The sequence below is a fragment of the Sceloporus undulatus genome, chromosome 6 (genome assembly GCF_019175285.1).
Source record: "Sceloporus undulatus isolate JIND9_A2432 ecotype Alabama chromosome 6, SceUnd_v1.1, whole genome shotgun sequence".
NCBI classification, from domain to species: Eukaryota; Metazoa; Chordata; class Lepidosauria; order Squamata; family Phrynosomatidae; genus Sceloporus; species Sceloporus undulatus.
In genome coordinates this window covers 9,595,003-9,618,968 of record NC_056527.1, presented here as the reverse complement: position 1 = coordinate 9,618,968, position 23,966 = coordinate 9,595,003, and the positions used below count along the sequence as shown (strand labels likewise).

Sequence of the window (23,966 nt, the reverse complement as noted above, 5' to 3'; positions counted from 1 at the left end):
GGTATGAGAAATCTTTATTTCAATTTTCCCATTGTCTAATTTTGCTGCTGCCTTGAGTCCCTATCTTGGGAGAAAGGCGGGTAATAATAATAGTAATAATTTGAATTTATGTAACTCCTTCATGGTCATTATTGTTGTCTTCTTTATGTTTAGCTACAAGTCTGCCTTTGCATTTTCTTTCTTGACCTTCCTTAGCAATTGGTCCAAGTCTGTGATGTTTTCTGCTGTAGTATTATAGTATAGTAGTATTGTAGTAGTAGTAATATAATATGCAGATATAGACATGTATAAACCACATTTATGCACACATTTGTCATTAACACATGGATGGGCTGGATCAGAAGATCTGTGGGCTGTTTGTCCCCCTGTGCCCCCCCACTTGGCCTACCAGAAGTGATGCAATGTTACTTCCACTGCCATTTTGTCCAATTGTGGGAGCTGTTTTAGAACGGGTTTGAGGGGATATTGGGGTGAGGGATACACTACCTCATTTGGAAGTGGTTTGGGGTGCTTTTGGCAGGGTTTTGTGTGAAAACCCATGTGAAAAATTAGGCAAGAAGGAGACTGGAGTCCTTGGGAGGCTTTATGGGGGGCTTAGGGCATTAGGGGGTCACAGTTAGGGATCCCGCAAGCTGCATTTTGGAATCAGAATTCTGGTCACTGTGTCAGTACTAGGATACCCTGGAAAGAAAAACATTATTTGCGGTGTGGATTCCTCAGAATTCTTGTCTTGTTTGTGTTGGGCATGTTGCATGATTGCTGTTATTTCTGCCTAATATTAATGATGCTGCAGAATCAACAGAGCCAGACCTAGAGGACTTAGGGCCCTCCATTGACATGGTACAGCTGGTCTCCTTCCCAATGATTCTCCCCTTGTGGCTCTGGGCTGTGGGAGGCCTTGGTGAATTAAATTGCCTTTGAAGCCCTGCCAGAACAGTCCTGCTTCTTCATCTAGAAAGGGAGATTTTCTTTTTGGAGAAATGACGAGGCAAAATGTGTTGCAGAAAGGGGAAGGGGAGAAGAGGGAAATGACTCACACAACCCTCTTGAGTGGGATGCACAGCAGACACGATTCAGGCACAAGCGTCCTGTACATCTCACGCTCGCTCTCGCTCTCTCATACTAAAATAACTTTTTGCTGCCAAGCAGCATTCCCTATGAGTCCTCCCAGGGGTGGCGTTGCTCTTGTTCTGAGGCATGCTAATCTGCCGTCTTGCTCAATGTGCCATTAAATATTACCGCTTGTTGGAACTGTACATTCTGGCTCCACCATGACCTCTTCCCTCACTAATTTGTCAGCAAATCACAGTTTGGGTTTCTGCAGAAATGGATTCAACAGAACAGTGACCAAGAGAAGGAGGAGGCGTTGATCCAAAAGCAATGAAAATGGGAGGGAAAGTGATTTAAAACAGGAACGGGTCATTCCATGCTGACTCTTTCTCCCTGGGTATGAACATGTCTGTGGCTGCATTCCAACATCCCCGTCAATATCCATAACCAGAGATATACTATGACAGTACTATGCAGCCACCATCCAGAATAGCAACATTGCTTAACAGATATCCAGGATATCACAACATCACAATGTTGTTGTGAAAGGCACAACATGCAACCACAATGTGCGATGTGCAACTGCAATGCACAACATTATTGCATGTGCAGCTCCGCTTTTGCCATTGGCAGCAGATTGTTGCACTATGATTAATAATTCACCCTGCAGACTTACGCATGCATATGTCACTAACATGACGCCAACTCTATGTGTGTGTTTTTGAAATCATAACTACGCTCCAAATAAAATTGGGCTGTTTTATACAGTAGAAAGCATCCACATTCCGAGACAGATCTCTTTCTTCCAGTGTGGCTCACCATAGCTTGACTCTCTCACAGGTAAACTCACTATTCTTCATAGTGCCTTTCACACCATATAGTTATAGTGATTCATTTCCACTTTCACTGCTGTGGCTCCATCCTATGGAATCCTAGGATTTGTAGTTTCATGAGATACTTAAAATTCTCAACCAGGGGGCTCTAGTGTTTCATTGAATGGCAAAACCACTGGAGAAGCCCACAGGCCCTATGGAGAAATGAATGTCATAGGCTTCTTGCAACTTTCTCTCTGCTGGCATGGGAAAGTAGGGACAATCTGCCACCTAGTGACTGAAAATGGTTCTACAAGCTACAGAGAAATTAATTAAGTAAAATTAATTGAACCACAAAAGAAAACAACCCCAATGTGTAGACCCCTAGATTTCCTTTTTACATTCTTGGAGATAATTGTGCATACATACACAGAGAGACACAGACATGGACATATCTTCATTATTCATTTTCTTAACAATGCTATTCTTCATTTAAGAATAATAATAAAAAGCAGAAACACATTAAAATTCCTCTTGTTTCCTATTGGAAAAATACATTTAAATTAATTTAGTCAAAAAGGGGGAGTAGGAGCAACAGAATGTGCTCCTTCTGAGAATAACATACAGTAATGTTAATCGACCTATAATACATTTGTAAGGAATAAATTTTATTCCAATGAGGGATAAAAGGAAGCCACCCAGTGACTTTAATTAATATTGTTCTCTAAAGCCATGCTGTGTTTGGAGATCCTTCTTCCATCATTCTTTCTGCCCTGTATAACTGGCTAAAATATATCTGAATGCCTTTCTGGAATTATTATGCTTGCCACCTAAGGGATTTAACATTTTTTAAAAGGAAAAATTGACCAGTGCCGTATTTGACTTCATCCTCACATATTCTAATTTCAGAAGGGGGAAAGCAAAACCTGAACTCCTTTAGAAACCCATTGTAACCTAGTCCGGCCCTGCTTATTCTGTAACACTGAACTGTTTGTACACGTGACTAGAGTTTCCAGCATGGCAATTTCTCCAAAATGTAAGTAAGCAGAGAACAAAAAGTGCTGAGACTTGCACAGCTGGGAACGTGGTTATCTTGGCCAGTGAGGGGAAATAATAACAATAGGGTCATGAAAACCTGTAATAATAGCAATCAGAGCAGAACTCAGGGAGCTTTGGTGTTTTATGAAGCCTGTTTTTACCAACTTGAAGTAGAAAATGCTGCTGATCCTTTTCTATTTCTAAAAATGGCATTATCACTTTTTGATGTAGGGAAATGACTCATTAATCAAATACATCTCTACCTACCTATATACCTAGTTATCTACCTACCTACATATAATGCTTACAATGTCGACTGGCACTTGGGAGCTCCAGGTTCAAGTCCCTGTTCCGTCATAGGTGATTTTAACCTCTTTTACAGTCTGATCTTACAGAGTTGTTGTGAAGAAGGCCATTTTCAATTCATTGGGAAATAGGCAGGGTACAATTTAATCAGTAAATAACTAATACATAAACAGATATCTAAAAACATATGCACAATATACACACTCATTGATGGTATACACTTCTCTAAAGCAATGAGAAATCTCAAAGGCAGATACACAAATGTGGGTTTCCTTTGGAAGAGAAGGTACCAGAGACTTAGGTGTTTTGACATACCTGGCTATTTTGTCTGTTTAGAAACTGGCCGAAATTGGCCAGAGCTGGACAAAGTTGTTCTTCAAGGAGTTGTCCAGCAAGATACCAAAAGACATCAAGCATCTGCACTTTTGTTTGAAATTCATTGACTCATAGGTGCTTGAGACGGATGGATCCATACATTTTCAGAGACTGTTTCTTGTAATGTTCAACCACAGAGTTTAGAAAAGTTATTTTTGTGTGTGATGTTTCTCAGTTCCTATGGCTAGTAGCCATACTGGCTGGGAGTTGAATTGGGGATTCTGGAAACTGATGTTCAAAAAATAACTTCTTTGAAAGAGTCAGTGTCATTCCTGTTTAATGTCCGAAGTGGCCATTGATGAGTTAATATCTATGATATCTGTGATTAACATGCTCCCGTCGTCCTTGATTAACTGTTAAGACCTGGGTTATGGGCTCATTCCTACACTTTACACATTATGAGGTGAGAGGGGTTAAATCCACAATTGTCCCACTTGGAAAAATTGAAGAATCACATATTTTGCTCTAAATCAGGACATAGCCTGGAGACGTCCCAGAGGAAATGTGAATAAATCTCCATCTCCCCAACATCCCGCTGTGTAAAATGGTACTTTGGCTTCTTGAACCATGAAAATAACATGCATCTGACTATAAATGGGGTCATTCGCTTTCATGTATATAGTTTTGGGTTTCCCTGAAAACTGCACCGGGGTTGCTGGAGGCAAATCTTCACTTTTGCTGGGAACATACAGTTTCTCTCTCTTATTTTCTCTACTCTGTAAGATACTTTGCATGCGTTCATCCTCCTCCCTCTCCACCTCTGCCAGTTAATAATCATACGACGGAATGGAAAACCTCAGGCTGTACTCTGGCTTAGATCTTTACAGTTTCCAAATGGGAATAAGAGGTGGATCTTCCAAGCATCTAATGCTATTTCTGGGCTCTCAGCCTGAGGTTTTCACAGATAGTTTTGGGGTACTGGTCAAATTGCTCAAACAGAAAAGCAACCATGTCACTATCCACTCTCTCAAACCTCAGCAATGCTGGTCTCCCCCAGACCTGTCAGGCCACAGATACATTGGGCCCTTGGCATCCGCTGGGGTTTGGTTCCAGGAGCCCCATGGATACTAAAATCCATGGATGCACAAGTCCCATTAAATACAATGAAGTACTGAAATGGTGCTCCTTATATAAAATAGCAAAATCAAGGTTTGCTTTTTGGAATTTATATCTTTTTGGAATATTTTCAAGCTGTGAATGGTTGAATCTGTGGATAAAGAATCTCTGGATATGAAAGACTGAGTGTATAAAACAGACCCAAGCACAAGCTAGTGTTGGGCTTGCATCATGTAAATCAGTACTCACCACTGTCATGCAACACCACCTTCTGCTGAATACTACCACCATTCTGTAACCAATTGTGTATTTAGCAGTGTGACTACTTACTGTCCCATTGTGCAAAAGGGAATGCATAGTGGTTGTTTCTGCAATCCCACTGAAGAAAGTGGTACATAGAAGGCACTGACAAGTATTTATGTAGGAATGTGCAACTGTGTGGCTGGAATCCTTCTGGTTAGTCCCAACTAGAACGAATCCCCTGAATCAGTGGTTGAATGTTGAGTCAACACATGTCACCCAAAATGCAAGGATCCTGAGAGGGCACCCACAATTGATATACAAACAGGGGAGTTTTATTAGCTCAAATGACAGCAACTGAGAGGGCTCAGGTAACTAAAGTGGGGATCAAGCCTGTGTAGTATGTATCTCTTAGTAAAAGGGTATCCCTTATATAAAATGGCAAAATCAAGGTTTCATTTTGAGAATATTTTCAAGCCATCGATAGTTGAATCCATGGATAAAAAACTCAATGGATATGAAGGACTATATAACTCATGACATTTCATTCACACAGTGACTATTGGCTGCCTATTGAATACTACGGCAAACAACAACAACCTTTCCTTTAGAACCTCTCCTGAACTAGTGTGGATAAGGTTTGACAATAAAACAGATATTTGAAGCTGTTATGAATGAAGAGGGCTTATTTTGGATACCATTTAGGCTGGATTGTCTTATTACCTGGATGTCGACATGCCTCGGGACATGCTCCTTGAATCATAGAATCATAGAGTTGGAAGAGACTGCTAGGGCCATCCAGTCCAACCCCATTCTGCCATGCAGGAAATCTAAATCAAAGCATCCCTGACAGATGGCCATCCAGCCTCTGTTTAAAGACCTCTAAGGAAGAGACTCTACCATAGAGACCCCAAAATACAGCACAGGGTATGAAGGGTGTACTGACAGTGCTGGCTAGGGCATTCTGGAAGCTGTACCATTAGAATGAACTCCCCCCCCTTCGCCCCAAGTCTTGAGTCTGTAGAAATACAACAATTCCTTTTAAAAAATCTGACTCTGAGTAACAGCCCATCTCAAAAGCAGTCCAGTAAATACTGAGTGTGTGTAGTCTACATGGAATATGGTTGTTTTTTTTAAAAAATGGAAAATTGAGAGTGTGTGTGCGTGTCATACAGAGCCACAGAGTTTTCTGGAGGAGTACACGGCTGCATGACAAGAATCCTAAATAGGAACACTCCTTTCAGGATATAAAGATATAGACAACTCCTGTTTTACTCAAGTTATACACAATAGTATAGTTGCTTGAGTGCTGGAAACCCACTGGGTGGTCTTGTGTGAGTTATACTCTCTTGGGCCCAGAGGAAATTAGTGGCACAAGACCCCTACAATAGAGTTATCTTAGGGTTGCCATCAGTCAGAAGGCACACAACAACAGCAAGATAGACAATGGTATAGTAGTAAACTCTAAAATGTAGACATTCACTGAAAAACTAAGAAAAATTACTTTTTTGGGCTGCAATTCAAAGTCCTGTGGCTAGTGGCAAGGATGGCCGGCAGATTCTGGGAATTAGTGTCTGAAAGAGAAACTTTTATGAACTTCGGCTCATTTTGACATTCCCTTCGCAATCCAGCACCCAAGGACAGTCCAAATGCATGCAGGTGTGCTATCTATCTAATGATTGATCGATCAATCAATCAATCCTCTATGTACCTGCCTGTCTCTCTGTGCCAAAGCACACTGCACAATGTTCCGTTTATTAGGTATAAATTCTGTGTGTGTGTGTGTGTGTGTGTGTGTGTGTAAGTGTTGCATCAGTTTGGAAAAATGTTTTAGCTCCAGTCCCTGTGTTGTTGCTCCACTACACCGCTAGTTATGCTTGTGGTGGGCCCAGTCTACAACAGCAGTACTTCTCCACCTTTGGTCTGCCAGATGTTCTGGATTTCAACTCCCAGTAAATCCAGGTCCAATGGCTGATGGTCAGGAATCCTGGGAGACCAAAACTGCTGGAAGGGACAAACTTTGAGAACTGTTAGTTTAGCACTTGATGATACAGCATTGCCCCACACTGAGGCTTCTGTGGGGTTTAGTGTATATTCCAGTCTTTTCAACAGCTTCCACCAGCCTCCATTTTGCCATGTGTTTATGCTAGCTGGGACAGTGATAGTTGAGGACAAACACATCTGGAGGCAACAGGTTGGGGAAAACTCGTTTTTGATCATCTGTATGGAGGAGGGAAACCCACACTGTCAAGGTTTAAGACTGACTGGAAGGCTCTCCATCTGCTTGGTCAGACAATCACAGTGACTCTTGTTTCCTTTGGAGCAAAACAGTGTGTGGATGCACATTCTCTTTGCCAGAGCAAAACCACTGATTACACTGTGAGTTGGAAGACTGTCTGCAAAACCAGATGAGTAAAGGAAGTTCAAAAAGGGCTACTTCCCCCAGCCATCCATCTTATTCAGACTTTGTCATCTTGGTTATACATGCATGCATGCACAAACACACACACACACACACACACACCACCACCACCACCACCACCACCACCGCACCATATTTAGCAGAGAAACCACCACTTGGCCTCATAGGCTATGCTGGAAAGGAATCTAACAGTGTCAGAGCATGAAGTCTGGAATGAATGGAAACAGATGTTTGTGAATCAGCTAACTGCAACTTTATGCAGGAGAAGGGAATGATTATTTACCATATACACAAAGGATTTTAATTTTTTTTTTCCTTCTTCATCTTTACACACAAAGATTTGCTCTCTTCTGTGGTATGTGTTGTTGTTCTGACAGGTATTTCGGTTGAATGGAAAGGAACAGAAGGGAGAAGCCATTTAAACCATGGAGAAGTGTTAGTTTGGTGTGTGTGTGTGTGTGTGTGTGTGTGTGTGTGTGTGCGCGCACGTGTGCAAAGATATAGCTGTGTTAGTCAGCAGAATCAGTATATAGAGAGATCTTGTACCACCTTTTAGACTAACTGAAAGAAAGAAATGGGCAGCATGAGCTTTTGTAGACTTCAGTCTACTTCCTCGGGTGCATTTAGTGGAGTGGAAACCAGGGACAGATATATAATATATTGGTATGTGAGAATATCAATTCAAATTAAAGAAGATGTCTGTCTGTATCTGGGCAAGCATACGTAAGAAAGAGACATTAGGGCATGTTCTCAGATGGAGCTGTTGTTGTTGTTGTTGTTCTGTGCAGTCAGCCAACATATCCACAGATTTTTTAATCCACAGATTCCAGCATCCACAGCTTGAAAATATTTTTAAAATAGATACATTTTAAAAATACATACAACTGTGATTTTGCTATTTTATATAAAGGACACCATTTTACTATGCCATGATATTAAATGGGACTTGAGCATTCATAGATGTAGGTATCCATGTGGGATTCTGAGACCAAACCCAGCAGATACCAAGGGCTCATTGTATTTTCAGTTGACACTAACTTACGGCAACCAACCATAGGAGTTTATCACACGGGGCAGATCCCATGCAGAAATGGGATTTTAAAATCTGGAAAAAAAAACACAAAAGCAGGTTGATTTTCAAATATGTCATGGTTAATAAGCAATAACACGACATTAACCCAAATGGAAACTTGACAAAGCCTGTTCCTTTGTACTTTCGGGATTTTCTTAATGTAAAAAGGAGTGGATTTTGTCTACGTTTCGTTTGGGTTAATGTCGCATTACTGCTCATTAACCCTTAAGTCATGTGAAAATCAACCCGCTTTTGTGGGGTTTGTCCACTTTCTGTTTGGGTTAACCCCCGATGTCATCTGAAAAACTACCTGCTTTTGTGGTTTTTTTCTAGTTTAAATTCAGTTTCTGCATGGGATCAGTCCCATATGATAAACTCCATTGTGTTTTCTTGCCATGGTTTATTCAGAGGGGGTTTACCATTTTCTTAGGAGGTAGAATGTGACTTGTCCAAGTTCACCTAATGGGTCTCCACAGTTGAGCAGGGATTTGAACCCTGGTCTCCAGCAATCCCATTCCAATACTCAAAGCATGGTGGCTGCTCAGATGAAATGCACCTGGATTTTCCTCCCTCCAGGAGCTCAGAGCAGTTGAATCTCGTGATCTGTGTTTTTCTACTGGTAAACAAAGAGCAGCAGGGGTTCCTCCCAAGGCTTGACAGCTGCCAGATGGCGGAGGGCTTTGCGATGGAGCAGAAGGACAGGCTTAGCCCATTGTACCCCATCCAAACTAGAACTTACATGCATGTAAACTGCATTTACACGTACAAAGTCATTAACAGGGTGCTGGTCACTGAGCAAGCAAACAGGAGACAAAAATGTTATGAACAGGATGGGGTTTGTGCCACAGTATCTGCAGTATACGCAGGATGGGTTTTGTGGACAGAGTAACCACTGAACAGGATGAGTTTTGTGCCATTGTATCTGTTGGCATTGTACAACCAGAATGGACCTTGAAAATCACCATTCTGCTAGTCTACACCTCAATAAATTCCCATAGACATGTTGTTGTACTTCTTTGGTTGTTGTGTAATGAACCAGTTCAATATCTGTTTACATTAAGTGGAGTTCCAAAAGTGTAACCAATTTCACATGGGCCTAAATGCTCTTATTAGTCCTGACAAGAGTGAGTATGTATGTGCCTTCAAATCACCCATGACTAATGGCATCCCCATGAATTTCACTGGAGTTTTTAAAGCAATACTCAGGGGTGATTTGTATCTGAATACAGCCTATGCCACTTAGTATTGGGTTTTTCGGACTATGTGGCCATGTTCTACAAAAATTTCTTCCTGACATTTCGCCAGCATCTGTGGCTGGCATCTTCAGAGAATGCTTTGCCTGGAAGAAATTGGGTGTATATATGCTGTGTGAGCCTGGGAATGCAGGAGTGATTTGCATGTGTATTGTTCTGTGCTGATGGCTGGCCTCAGGCTGGGAGACTAATGCAAAAGAGATTAATGTCTGCTAATTGGTGATCATTATCTGCTGGCAAAGCCCCTGACTCAGAATGGTTTCCCATTTGCATTTGCTGAGTCCTTATTTTGCTATTCCTCAGGACTGGTAGCCAAGTTTTGTTCACTTTAAGGGTTTCTTCTTTCCGGTTGAAATTATCCAGATGTTTGTGGATTTCAATGGCTTCCCTGTACATCCTGACATGATAGTAATTGGCATGGTCCAGAATTTCAGTGTTTTCAAACAGTATTTTATGTCCAGGATGGTTTGTGGCATGTTCTGCTACTGCTGATTTTTCTGGCTGGCCCAGTTTGCAGTGTCTCTCGTGTTCCTTGATTCTTGTTTACACACAGTGTTTGGTGGTCCCTATGTAGACTTGTCCGCAGCTGCATGGTGTGCTGTAAACACCTGCGGCTGTGAGAGGGTCTCTCTGGTCCTTGGCCTCAGACATCAGAAAGGCTGCCAGGCCCAGGAAAACCCAGAGAAGTGAAGACAAGCAGCCGCCAAAAAGCAAGGTATTTTTACCATGCATCAAAGGAGTCACAGACAGAATAGGCAAAGTGATGAGGAAGTATAACCTGCAAATGGTTCACAAACTGATGAAGAAAATCCAGCAACTGCTTCGCTCAGCCAGAGAGACCCTCTCACAGCCGCAGGAGTTTACCGCATACCATTCTGCTGCAGACAAGTCTACATAGGGACCACCAAACGCAGTGTGCAAACAAGAATCAAGGAACATGAGAAACACTGCAAACTGGGCCAGCCAGAAAAGGATTTACCAGTATTGACTCATGGATGAATCAACCTTAGTCGGGGCTAGCCAACAGGATTCCAACCATACAGTTGTACATTCTTGGATGGTGTGTAAGTATTTGTCATTGCCTTCAATGTACCACTATCGTCACTGAGATTGACAAATCAGAAACTATTCAGTCCTCATTGCACTATGGGACAATAAGCAGACACATTGGCATGTACAAATCAATTGCACAATGTAAGTCCAGTGGCCCCTTGGTATCCACTGGGGGCTGGTTCCATAACTGCCCATAGTTACCAAAATCCATGGATGCTCAAATTAAATAATAAAATAAAAACTTTATTTTTAGCCCACCTTTCCTGGGATCAAGGTGGGTTACAACAGCGAAAAACACAATACAATCAATAGACAATAAAATTAAAATACAGGAGTTACAAAAATTCCATTATATGCAATGGGGAAATAAAATGGTATCCTTTATATAAAATGGCAAAATCAAAGTTTGCTATTTGGACGTATTCTTTTTTAAAAAATATGTTTTCAAGTCATAAATACTTGAATTCATGGATATGGAGGGATGATTTGATGTTCTTTTGTTGTCTGTTTTATTGAATCATTTCCTGTATTGCTATGTATTTTATATGTATTATCCTACTAGAGAGGCCCCTTCCCCACCACCACTCCCTTTGTGTCGTGTCTTTTTAGATTGTAAGCCTGAGGGCAGGGAACCGTCCAATTAAAACGATTGTATGTACAGCGCTGTGTAAATTTACAGCGCTTTATAAATAAAGGTTAATAATAATAATAATAATAATTATTATTATTATTATTATTATTATATTCAGTGAAGGGTGGTTTAGTAAAAACATGATATAACTTTCTACACAAGCATGATATAGCCTATATCCTGATAAGCTTTGTTCTAGTCTACATGGAAGAAATATAATTCTTAGCATCTAACAAGTCTTAGGGTGCATCTACACTTTAGAAATAATGCAGTTTGACACCACTTTAACTGCCATGGCTCCATCCTATAGAATCCTGGGATATTTAGTTTTGTAAGTACTAGCACTCTTTGGCAGAGAAAGCTAAAGATCTTGTAAAACTACAAATCCCAGGATTCCATAGGGTGGAGTTACAGCGCTTAAAAGTGGTAACAAACTGCATTATTTTTACAGTGTGGATATACCCCAAAAAACCAAAACAGAGTTGCTTACAACATTGTATTTCTTTTTCTACATGAAAAATAAATCATAATAATTTTCAATAAATAGTCTGCAAACTAGTATTGCAGATTATATCTAGATTAAAATATATAACAGGCACAGGAGGGTTTAAAGTATGAATTAAATTGTTCTCAAGTTTACAGTTCAAAGCAGCTTTTGCTTCAGTTGGTTTTGTTACACAAATGTAAAACTCATTAGTTATTTTGAAAATGCCACCTTCCTTTCCATATGAACAATGATCTTCTGTTAACATAAACAGTATGGAGACAGCCTGACTATGACTTAAACCTTGCATGTGAAAGTATACTCTAACATACGTTTGGCAAAATGAAAAACCTCTTAATGCTTTCAATGTTAATTCAAGAATGTGATTCCATCAATGCAAATGTGAAAATATCTGAGTGCAGCTTTCATTTCTTGGCTCAGATTGCAGGGATGAGGCTTGGGGATTTCAAAGTCAGAGGGTGAGTTTCTGATTTCTGCATTTTCCAGAGTTGACAGGTATGTTAATAAGAGCCATCTGCATGTGCCCAACCTGGGGATTTGTTTAATTTCACTCCTCTTCATGAGCGGAAGGAACAAAGCCAACACAGTTCTCACAGGGAATGAAGTCTGCCTTTTAGAGTCCATTTTGAGTTTGGGAATTTACTTGTCAAAATTCAGAGGTCAAAGAAGATTGGTTTTTAGAGATGAGAATGGTCAACAGCAGGTTTCATTTATTTGTTTCTTTGTTTTGTATAGATATGTAAAACTAAGGGTCCTTTCCCCCATTTTTCTCTGGTATAAGTAAAACTGATGTCAAGCAAGACCCTTGTTTTATGCTGACATCCTCTGGCTTGTTTTCAGTTATCCCTTTGGGAATGTATTGCACAAAATCTGAAAGACTGGGCAACAGGCCAGTTCACTGCCTGGAAGTGAAGGGCTTTCACCAAAATATGGGATGCATTAGTGTGTGCAGGTGTGTATTAACTCAAAGAGACTCTGGCTACTCCCAGCCCTTTCCTATAATGGCCGTTCCAGTAGGAAGTTACATGTTGTTGGAAGTAAATTGTAAATTACTCAAAATCCACAAAACTAGATACCTTTATTGGTACAAAATACATATTGCAGGCATTCGAAGCTCCACTGGCTCCAATTTGCCTTGCATGTGCCCAACCTGAAAATTGCTGGACATATTTTTTATAATGCATCAAGAAAGTTGGACACATTGAAACACTTTTCTGTCAGTGTCAAAGATACAAAAATAGATGTCTCAGAGAAAAGGACCTGTGACTCTGGTAGTGTCTGTGCTCTCACAGCGATGATCAGTGTTCATTGATTATATGTGAAATAGTCCAGGTACAATTTATTTATTTATTTCAAGTAATTATATCCCGCTTTTCTCCCAAAATGGGATTCAAGATCCAAGCAATCTCTCTCTTTCCTTGCGCTGTGACAAGTGACCTCTTTGGCCTCTTCCAGAAAGGACAAAGGTGTTGGGTGGTGGCACTATTAATTGCTGTACATCCCACTTTTTTGGGGGGGAAATCAAATGACATTTTGACAGTCACATAACATTTTGACAGTCATGCAGACATGTCTCCTTTCTACTGCATTTTTGTTAGGTCAACACAGCATTTGGATGAGAAAATAAGAAGTATCAGGAAGCAACATTAAATTATTTATTTCATTTCCTTTCATTTTTATGCCACATTTTTCCCAGAAGGGGAACCCAAGGCGGCTCACAAGATATAATGGAAACTGACACAAATTGTGGATAATCCATAATTGCTCATCATGTGCTTTACCGGAGGAGGAGGATACCTCCATGTATAACATGTATGACAGTGTGGTTTAGTGGTTTGAGTGTTGGGCTATGACTCTGGAGACGAGAGTTCAATTCCCAGCTTTGCCATGAAACCCACTGGGTGACCTAGGGCAAGTCACATGCTCTCAGCCTCAGAGGAAGGCAATAACAAACCTCATCTGAACAAATCTTGCCAAGAAAACCCCATAACAGGTTTGCCTTAGGATCACCATAAGTTGGAAACAATTAAAAGGCACACAACAGCAACAAAATATGTATGGCACCTGTCTTAGATCCAAGTTTCTGAGCACAATCTCCAAAAAAATTGATTTCACAATCTGACGTGATACTGGATCCACCTAACCTAGGATCTGCCAGTTGAGAGTAACTCAGCACTTAGGTACATGCTTGGACGAGAGATTTCAGCTTCGTACAACCAACAGGCCGGAAAGGAAACTGCAGTGACATTGGCCATCTCAGTATGGACACTTCTTAAGAAGAACAGACTTGAGATGGTCAAGTGATAGTATATCCTTCAGCATTTCACAGATGAAAACTGGGTCACATGTGGCCAAGCAACACAAGATGGCAAATGGTATCAATGAGGCAGAAGACACAAGCTATGAGAGGCTGCACAAACACACAGAGCCCTACTGCCGTGCGTCACCTGTACTTTAAAAAGCACAAACAGGTCAGAAAGAACATAGAAAGCTATACGGCTTTCTATTAGCTTTTATTACTAAGGTTTCAATTTGTCTGTCTTTCATTTTTAAAGCAACCTGCTAAATGACCCATTGCAACTGAATGGTCTGTAAGGCAACATGTTGCTCTCTATATTTTATTTAACTGCATTTCCCATTATCTCTCACCATTAGCTATGGTGGCTAGGACCTATGGACTTACAGTCTAACAGCAATTTTAAATCTGCATATTGTTCACCTCCCCTCACTCTATATAATACAGTGAAACAGAAGAACATCTATAACTAAACATACAGTCGACCCCCCACACACACACTTGCGGCTTTGACTTTTGCAGATTTGATTATCCACAGATTTGATTAATATGTTCTCCCTAGGAATCTCTAGGTTCTCCAGCATGGCTCTGCTGGAAGTTGACCAAAGAATTACACTGGATGACCTAGAGATTTCCATAGAAAATACTTATCTAGACATTTGTACATCCTCCAGCAGGATTCTGGTGGATGTGGGCCATAGAGTTGTACTGGAGGACTTACAGATTTCTAGAGAAGTGTTCTTTCAAGTTAAAAAAAGTAGTGCTTTTTGTTTGAGATTTTCCCACTTTCATGGGGGTCCTACACCCCTAGCCATAGAAAATGTGGAGGGCCCACTGTCTTTTGACTGTCACTGGCTACAGCTAGACAACAGGAGAGGGCTGATCTTCTAGGAAAGTTTGCCTGGCAAGACTTTAGATTGTGTTTCATTTGATTAAGAAGGGTCTTGAGACTGACTACTTCGCCTTTGGGCAACGTCGGTTCCACTTGCCAGAAAGAACAAACATACCTTTGTTATTCACTGAAGCTCATAGCAGTTCTAATCATTTTGGATTTGGCCCCATAAAACAGTAGTTTTATCCCCTTTCTTTTTAAAAGTAATGCATTTATTTATTTTGTTGTCAAATTTAAACAGAGGTTTTGTCCAAAACTCTTTTGCTTCTTGAAAACAAAACAATGCAGGATCAAATGCCGGTTTTGTTTTTTTCTCTTGCTTTTATTTCATTCCAACTGAATTGAAGCTTGCGGTAGAAGTCTGGATGCTCACTTGCCAAGTTAAAGAGAAGCTGTGTTAGCCAGGGTAGTGTTTCTTCTACAAAACATATACAAAGGAAGGATTCTTAATAGAGTTGTTATGGCTGTTGAATATGGGGATAACCTTTTCTGTAGTGTTTTGCATGGTACTAACTAAAGTGTGGTGCAGTGGTTGAATTTTGGACTAGGGCTTTGGGAGACCAAGCTTTAAAGCACAGAACAGTGATGGAAACCCAGTGGATAACCTTGAGGAAGTCCCAATCTGTCAGCCAAAGAGGAAAGCAATGACAAGCCTTCTCTGAATAAACCTTGCCAAGAAAACTCTATGAAAGGGTTGCCATATGTTGGATTTGGCATGAAGGCAGATAACACACAACTAATGATGTATACAAAGGGACCTTGCAGCACATTGGGACTAACTGAAAGATAGAAATTGATAGCATGAGCTTTCCTAGACTTGAGCCTACTTCCTCAGATGCATTTAATAATGCAGAATCAGATAGAGATGAAGAAAATTTTGGAAAACTGTCATTTTTAATGGTTTGATGCAACCACTGAACCCAGATTGCCTTCTGTACTCCTGTGTGTACAGCCCTGACAGGGCTGTTTGTGAAGACAAAGGAAAGAGGCGTTTGCCACTTTTAATTTCCTTCCGTATCATCCTCAGACTAGTCACTTGCTCTCAGCCTCAGGAGAAGGCAATGGCAAACCTCCTCTGAACAAATCTTGCCAAGAAAATCCCATGATAGGGTCACCTTAGGGTCTCCATAAGTCAGAAATTACTTGGAAGGCACACAACAACAACAACAACAACGGTTCTGTAGGATGGAGAGTGGTTGCTTAAAACATCATTGAAAACTGTTGATGGATAGTGGATGCTAGCCACAAAACACACTGTTACTCGTTTAGTAAGCATTTGTGAGAAACAGTTTGGAAACTAGTTTGTAGCTAGTGAAGGAAAAAGAAATCTCTCTGTGCATGTATGTTTTCCAGCTAAATAGAAAACAGCTCTGTGGGAGTGAGACAAGTTCAAAGCTGGTTATTGTTTTTGTTTCAGGGAAACCCGATGTGACTTTCAAAAGCTGCACTGTCAGGGTTTTTGCTTACCTCCCCATGTTCAGTTTGTATGCATGCTATGAAGGTTATGTATGGATGTTACAAAACAACCTTTAAGTCTCATGCATTTAATTTTTTTAATTGTTTTATTGTATATTGCCTCAGGGGCATTACTGGGTTGAGATGCAATACATAAATGCTTTAAATCTATCAATCACTCCATCTCTCACAACAAAACTACTATTCTACAGTCATTCCTGGAACCAATTCTGCAATTTGGTGAAGTAATTACAAAACAGTACATTTTACCCATGGCTGTAATGGTAATATTAACTCCTTTAAGCCCATGAACAGAGCTGCAAATACATAGCCATGTTAGTCTGTAGAATCAGTATGGAGAGAGATCTTTTAGCCCCTTTGAGACTAACCAAAAAGAAGAAGTTGACAGCATGAGAATTTGTAGTCTTCAGTCTACTTCCTCAGATGCATTTTGAGAGCTGCAAATAATTACTGTACATGGCTGAATAGATCAGATTGGTGCTAAAGTCTCAAATGTTTGCACTGGACATATTTGACTATGGTATGATAAAACTTGTCTGCCAAACTGACATTATGACACGACTCAACTGTCCAGGCTCACTGCTTGCATATGGGTTGCTGCCTTCCTGACCTCAAATGAGGCACAGCTGGAACCAATTTGGCTGCCATGTCTTCATGGCCCTCCAACTTCCCTGTGGCTCCTGCAAAATAAAGCAGGAAGAATCTGCTGGTAGATTAATAAACAGGTTTTGCCCAGAATAATTGGATTGTACTTCATAGAAAATCAGCAGCCCATGTTCTTTGCTCTAGCTTTGCCCACCCACTTGGTTTGGAATTTTTGGACTGATTCCCACAAAATGCATGTTCAGGAACTGATTCCCGCAATGTGAAATGTTGATTTATATGTGTGAATTTGCCATCACGGAACAAAACACAAATACAGATGCAGACACACACACACAGAGGTTTTGTACAATACCAAATGTCATGCTTAAAAATTGTGAATTCACACAGTCAGCTTCCAGTTGTGTGTACAGTATACAGCCATATTGACAAATTCAATTGTTCAGAAGTCAACCAACTTTTTCTTTCTGCTTATTTAGCAAGCAGCACAGATGAACCTTTTCTCTAATGCCATCCTTGAACTCTTTTCTCAGTCTCCCATGTTTATTAACCTGTCTAGGTGCTTAATGACAGGTCTTAGCTTGTGCTGACACACAAAATGTCACTGTTTCAATATCTTACATCTTCAGATGTGTGTGTGTCTGTGTCTGTGTGTGTGTTGGGCGCCTTCAAGTAGTTATCGACTTATGGCAATCCTATCATGAAGTTTTCTTGGCAAATTTTGTTCAGAGGTTTGCCATTGCCTTCCCCTGAGGCTGAGAGAGTGTGACTTGCCCAAGGTCACCCAGTGGATTTCATGGCCATGCTGGGAATCAAACTCTGGTCTTCAGACTCATAGTCCAACACTCAAACCATTATGACACGCTGGCTCTTTGAAGGGGCTGAGAAAGAGGCCTGTGAAAACCTAGAGAAATGTTGCCAGTCTCTGTCCTCCTTTACTCTACGCTGAGCCTACCAGTCCTATCACTGAGCAATGTGATAATGCTCTGGTGGCGCAATGGTTAAATGCTGATACTGTAGCCATAAGGTTGTGAGTTCAATTCCAGAGCTCCAAGGTTGACACAGCCTTCCATCCTTTTGTAGATCCGTAAAATGAATACCCACCTTGTTGGGGGCAATTGGCTTTCAGATTGTAAACCATTTAGACTGAGAGTGCTGAGTTCACTATTACGCGGCATAGAAATGTAAATGCTATTGCAATGTGAGACAAATGCTCCAGGCATCCACATAGCTGTGGCACTGAAATGCGCTTGCCATTCGTCCCATCATGTGAGTATGTTAGGTGCCTTCAGAGTGGCCCCAGAAATTTCATAGGGTTTTCTTAGGCAATGGATACTCAGAAGTGGTTTGTTGTAAGCTATATGTCTTCTGAAATATAGCCTACAGCACCTGGAATTCTTTGGCAGTCTCCTACCCAAGAAGAAAGCCAGTGTGGTGTAGTAGTTTGAGTGTTGGACTACAACTCTGGAGATCGGGGTTCAGATTCCTGCTCTGTTACTGGGTGAACTTGGGCAAGTCAAAGTAAGTCAGCCTCAGATTAAGGCAAAGGCAAATGTCCTCTGAGCAAATCTTGCCAAGAAAACCCCATGATAGATGTGCCTTAGGGTCACAGAAGTCAGAAATGACTTGAAGGCACACAACAATAACAATTCCTATCCAAACACTAAACAGAGATGATCATGCTTAATCATCCCATCTTCCATTCCCTTATAACAGTTGAGGATTCTCTGGTTTAATAGAGGGCACGATCCTCTATTACTTGACACTGTCCTCTATTCCCAATGTTACCCATTACCCATTTTGAAGTAACATTTAATTGCCAGTCTAGTTTGCTTTTGTGCATGAAACGGGGTGACAGGATGGGAAGCTTATCGTTCGCCTCAGGTAGCAAAGAGTCTTGATCTTTCTGTGAACCATGAGCCTTCCTTCATTGCCAGGAATTATTATTATTAAGCTTTATTTATAGAGCGCTGTAAATTTACACAGCACTGTACATACACTCTTTTTAATTAGACGGTTCCCTGCCCTCAGGCTTACAATCTAAAAAGACTCGACACAAAAGGCGAAGGGAATGGTGGTTGGGAAGGGGATGTTGCTGAGCAGTTTGAATCATAGCAGTTCCTATTATTTAATTCAGCTTTCTTTAGGACCATGTAGAAATCTGAGGGGTGGTATTTGATCCCCTGCAGAGCATGAACAGACCGACAAGTTATGCTCTGCACAACTGTATGGATCTAAGAAACAGCAAAATAAAGTTTGAGGGAAGAAGTGGAGAAATAGAAGGAGAAGGAGAAGGAGAAAGGGAAGGAGACGGTTTCAAAGCAACCGAAGGGTGTAAGAAAAGGAGACAAAAGGCAGCTAGGATCTCTAAACAGGAAGACTTTTAAACATTCAGCCTTCCCCCCTTCCTCTTGAAAATGCTGCAGTAGTTACAATGAATTGTACTAAGCTCAGGCTCCAGATCAACATCAGCATCTTCTTGGGATGCCAAAAAAGCAACAAACTCCTTGGAGAAAGTGAAGATTCAGAAAGTTGGGGGGAAAGGCACTATTTAACCAGAAAAGTGCCCCCTCCCCGCTCCATCCTTGTTTCTTTTTCTTGCTTCTTATCATGGAAGGAAATGAGTTCTGCTGCCTGGAAGTGAGTTTTTCAGTTATCAAACTGCTTTCCTCTCAGGGGGCTGTATCCTTCTGGCATTTCCTTTTCTCCCCTTGCAACAATGTGAATGGCCCTGAGTCCACTGGGCAAATCCTTGCACTTTTTTTGTGCTCCTTTTTAATTTTTGGACAAAGTTTGGGTTTGAAGAGCTAAAACTTTTCAGGTGCTCCTTTGAAAGGCGAAAGGAGTGTGTGTTGGATGACTTGGCTATTCTCCAAAGGCTTGTGCCCCCATCAGAGGTTGTGAGCAATAGAAGATCATCCCTTGGGACTAGGATTTGGAATGAAGTAAGTAAAACTTGTGTGTGTGCGTGCATGCTATGTAATAAAATGTTAAAATCTGAGAGATTGCTTAAGAGGAAATATGGAAATTGTGCCCGATGTGAATGTCTTGGGGGGTGTTTGTGTGCAATCTTTGTTTTCTTATTATAGCAAAATGATAACAATAAAATTATACTGGTTAGAAGGTGAAAGAGAAATGCACATTCGTAACTAATTGTGGTTGAGAATAGTACCATCGGGATAGGAGCAGGGTATTGGAGAGATCCTTTGCACCATTTGGATAAGTACTTTCCTCTCTGGGAATGCGCAAATATTCACAAAGGCTGCCTTTAATGGAGAACCAGGATTGCTGTGGGGCAGGGAAGTATAATTCCTGGAGGAAGAAGAATTTTCTCATAGAATCATATGTTCTTTATATAGTCAACCCTCTGTATCCACGTTGTTTTTATTTGCAGATTCAAGCATCCATGGCTTGAAAATATTCCAAAAAGATATAAATTCCAAATAGCACACCTTGATTTTGCTATTTTATATATGGGACACCATTTCCCTAACCATAGTATTTAAAGGGACTTGGAAATCCACAGATTTTGGTATCCATGGTGGGTCCTGGAACCAAACTCCCAGCGGATAACAAAGGCCCACGGTATAAATTATGTTATTAATATATTCCTTTGTGGGGGTCATCGTGTGTGTATCTAGTGCACACCTTTGCACCATGACTTTCACGTTCTCAGAAATATGGGCTGTAGAGTCACTATTTATTGCTTATAAAATGTCATTGGAAAGAGGCACCATAGGAGATGAGGGGGAAAGTGCCATTGGCGGGTTACACACCGCCATTTAGTACGTAATGAATACGTACTAGGGTTAGGAAGGGGCGGTGCTTCTGCACCCCCCTAACCCTAGTACGTATTATGTACGTACAATATGGCGGCGGCCATTCCACATGGCCGCCGCCATATTTATGTATCGGACGCTGTGCGTCTGCACGTGTCGCGGCATCTATGATGTCGTGAGTCCCCCCCTGGTGCCTCACGCCGTCATAGAGGCACTGCTTAAAGAAGCTCCATTTTGGAGCTTCTTTTTATGTCCGTGCGGGAGCCGCGCGGTGTGACTGCTGCGGCTCCTGCACGGAGCAAACAGCGGCGGTCTGTAACCCGCCATTGTGTTATCCTTGGAGCAATCTTGGAGATGCAACCTATGGATGGTAGTCATATCCAGGGGTAGCCATGTTGGACATATTTGTTGTTTACTAGTCTCGAGTCAACACCAACTCATGGCGACCCTGTGGATGAGACAACTCCAAGCCCCATTGTCCTCTACTGCTCTGCTCAGACCCTGGAAATTCAGACCCATGACCTCCCTAGCTGAGTCCATTTGGCACGCAGTCTGCCTCACTAAATTTCCCAGCATCATTGGAGTTTATCAGACAAGGGAAATTGGAAGTAAAATCCAATGGCAATCTGAACGCAATCATGGGGTTTAATGTTATTGCGTGATAGACTACCACACACAAATTTGGGCAATGGGAAGTCAGTCCGAGCGCAGTCATGGGGTTTCACATTATAGACTGCCACACGCAAATTTGGGCAATGACATGCTATTTTTGGCCAATGGGGAGCCAGTTCGAATGCAATGAGCATTCACGTAATTTCGCTAAACTAATGACTTTACGTGAATGTGTTCTGGCCCAATTACTTTTCATTCGAAATTAAGAGAAATTCCTCACGTGTGATAAATTCAATTCTCTTCTCTAATGCAGTGATTCCCCAACTGTGGTCCTTCAGATGTTTTGGACTTCATGTCCCAGAATTCCTGACTGTTGGCCAAACTAGTTGGGGCTTCTGGGCATTGAAGTCCAAAACACTTGCAGTACCAGACATTGAGAACCACTGCTCTAATGAATAATGGCTTCTCATGGCCAAAGTACGACAGCCTCAATGTTATCACTTTGGCTTCCAGAGAGATTTCAGGCCTAATCTGTCCATGGCCCATTTGTTTGTCTTTCTGGCCATCCATGGCATCCTCAATACTCTTTCTCCAGCACCACATCTCAAAGGAATTGATTTCCTTCCTATCTTCTTTCTTCACTGTCCAGCTCTCACATCTGTACATCATGGGGAATAAATACAATGGATTGGACGATTCTAGCTTTAGTACATTGTGCCCTTGGTATCCGCTGGGGTTTGGTTCCAGGACACCCTTGTAGATACCAAAATCCGTGGATGCTCAAGTCCTATTAGATAGTAAAATTATGTCCCTTACATAAAATGACAAAATGAAGGTTTGCTATTTGGAATTTATACTTTTTTGGAGAATATTTTCTAGCTGTGGACGCTTGGATCTGTGGATTAAGAATTTGTAAATATGGAGGACCAACTGTATTATCTTAACTCTTTAGGATCTTGTCTAGTTCTTTTACTGCTGCGCTTCCCATTCCTAGTCTTCTTCTGATTTCTTGACTGCAGTCACCTCTTGGCCATATAAAAAAGTACAAAAACATCCAAAATCTACAAAAACTTTATTGGGCCAGCCAAAAGCTTCAAAAGCTTGCAATATATATTTTGGATGACTCAGTCAAGAGCCAGAGTGGCATAGTGGTTTGAGCATTGGACTAAAACTATGCAGACCAAAGTTTAAATCCCATCTTGGCCATGGAAACCCACTGGGTGACCATGAGCAAGTCACACTTTCTCAGCCTCAGAGGATGGCAATGGCAAACTACCTCTGATATAACTTGCCAAGAAAACCCCATGATAGGTTTCCCTTAGGGTTGCCATAAATCCACAAATCCACTTGAAGACAGCAATAACAATTAAGGTATCACTGGCGCGGTGGTCTTGCGCTGCAGCAAAATGGCGCTTCTTCCTGGGCACTGGTAGAGGCAGCGCGAGGTGCGCACTCGTGGCGCCACTTCCAGTGCACGACGTCCGGACGCCATGCGTCCGCGACATCAAAATGGCGGTGCCCATCTGTATGCGGTGCTGCCATTTTGACGTACTCGTCACGCACGAGGGGCAAGGCACGTCAGGAAGCGCCGCCCCTCGCACGTAACAACGGCGCCCCATAGGGCCCGTCCAGAACGCGCCACTGTTTTGTGGATTTTGGATGTTATTGTATGAGTAGTAGAATAAGTGTGGCATAGTGGTTTCAGCATGGGACTCTGGACACCAGGGTACGAATCCTAGCTTAGCCATGTTGGGTGACCATGGGCAAGTCACACTCTCTCAGCTCCAGAGGATGGCAATAGCAAACCCCCTCTGAAGAAACTGACCAAGGAAATCCCATGATAGGGTCGCCATAAAATGACTTGAAGGCACACAACGTAGTAAAGCAAACAGAGGAGATTTGCTGAGAGAAACAAGACGTCACCCTGTGTGTCTAGTGGGATGGGACAGTTTTTCCCAGGAGGGAACTGTCCAAGTGAAAAATGGGATTTGAACCTTGGTCTACTGCAGAAATAATCCAGTTTGACACTGCTTTAACTGCTCTTGCTCAATCCTAGGGAATTCTGGGAACTGAGAGTTTTGTGAAACTCCTTAGCCTTTTCTGTGACAAAGCTCTGGTGCCACAACAAGCTACAATTCCTAGAATTCCCCAGCATTGAGCCAGGGCAGTTAAAGCAGTCTGAAACAGGATTATTTCTGCAGTGTGTTTTGGACCAAAGCCTCCTTCTCAAACTGAGTGCCAAAACATACTGCAGAAATAATCCAGTTTGAGACCACTTTAACAGACTCATCAATGCTAGGGAACTCTGGAATTGTAGTTTTGTGAGATATTCAGCCTTCTCTGTTAGAGAGCTCTGGTGCCACAACAAACTACAATTCCCAGGATTCCCTAGCACTGAGCCAGGGCAATTAAAGCAGTTTTAAACCGGATTATTTCTGCAGTGTATTCAGGCCCTGAGACCTATAACTATCCCCCTCCCCCACTAACAATGCATC

General features: G+C 41.6%; 1 protein-coding gene across 3 annotated transcripts in view; it reads left to right on the top strand.

Annotated features, from left to right (window-relative positions):
- The first annotated feature begins 19,287 nt into the window (after positions 1-19,287).
- Positions 19,288-23,966, top strand: part of WDR86 (WD repeat domain 86) — a 32,613-nt gene continuing 27,934 nt past the window's right edge. For all 3 annotated transcript variants that reach the window (XR_006104762.1, XR_006104761.1, XM_042476618.1), the window contains exon 1: positions 19,288-20,025. The gene's annotated coding sequence lies outside the window, so the exon portion shown is untranslated. The remainder of the gene's footprint in view (positions 20,026-23,966) is intronic.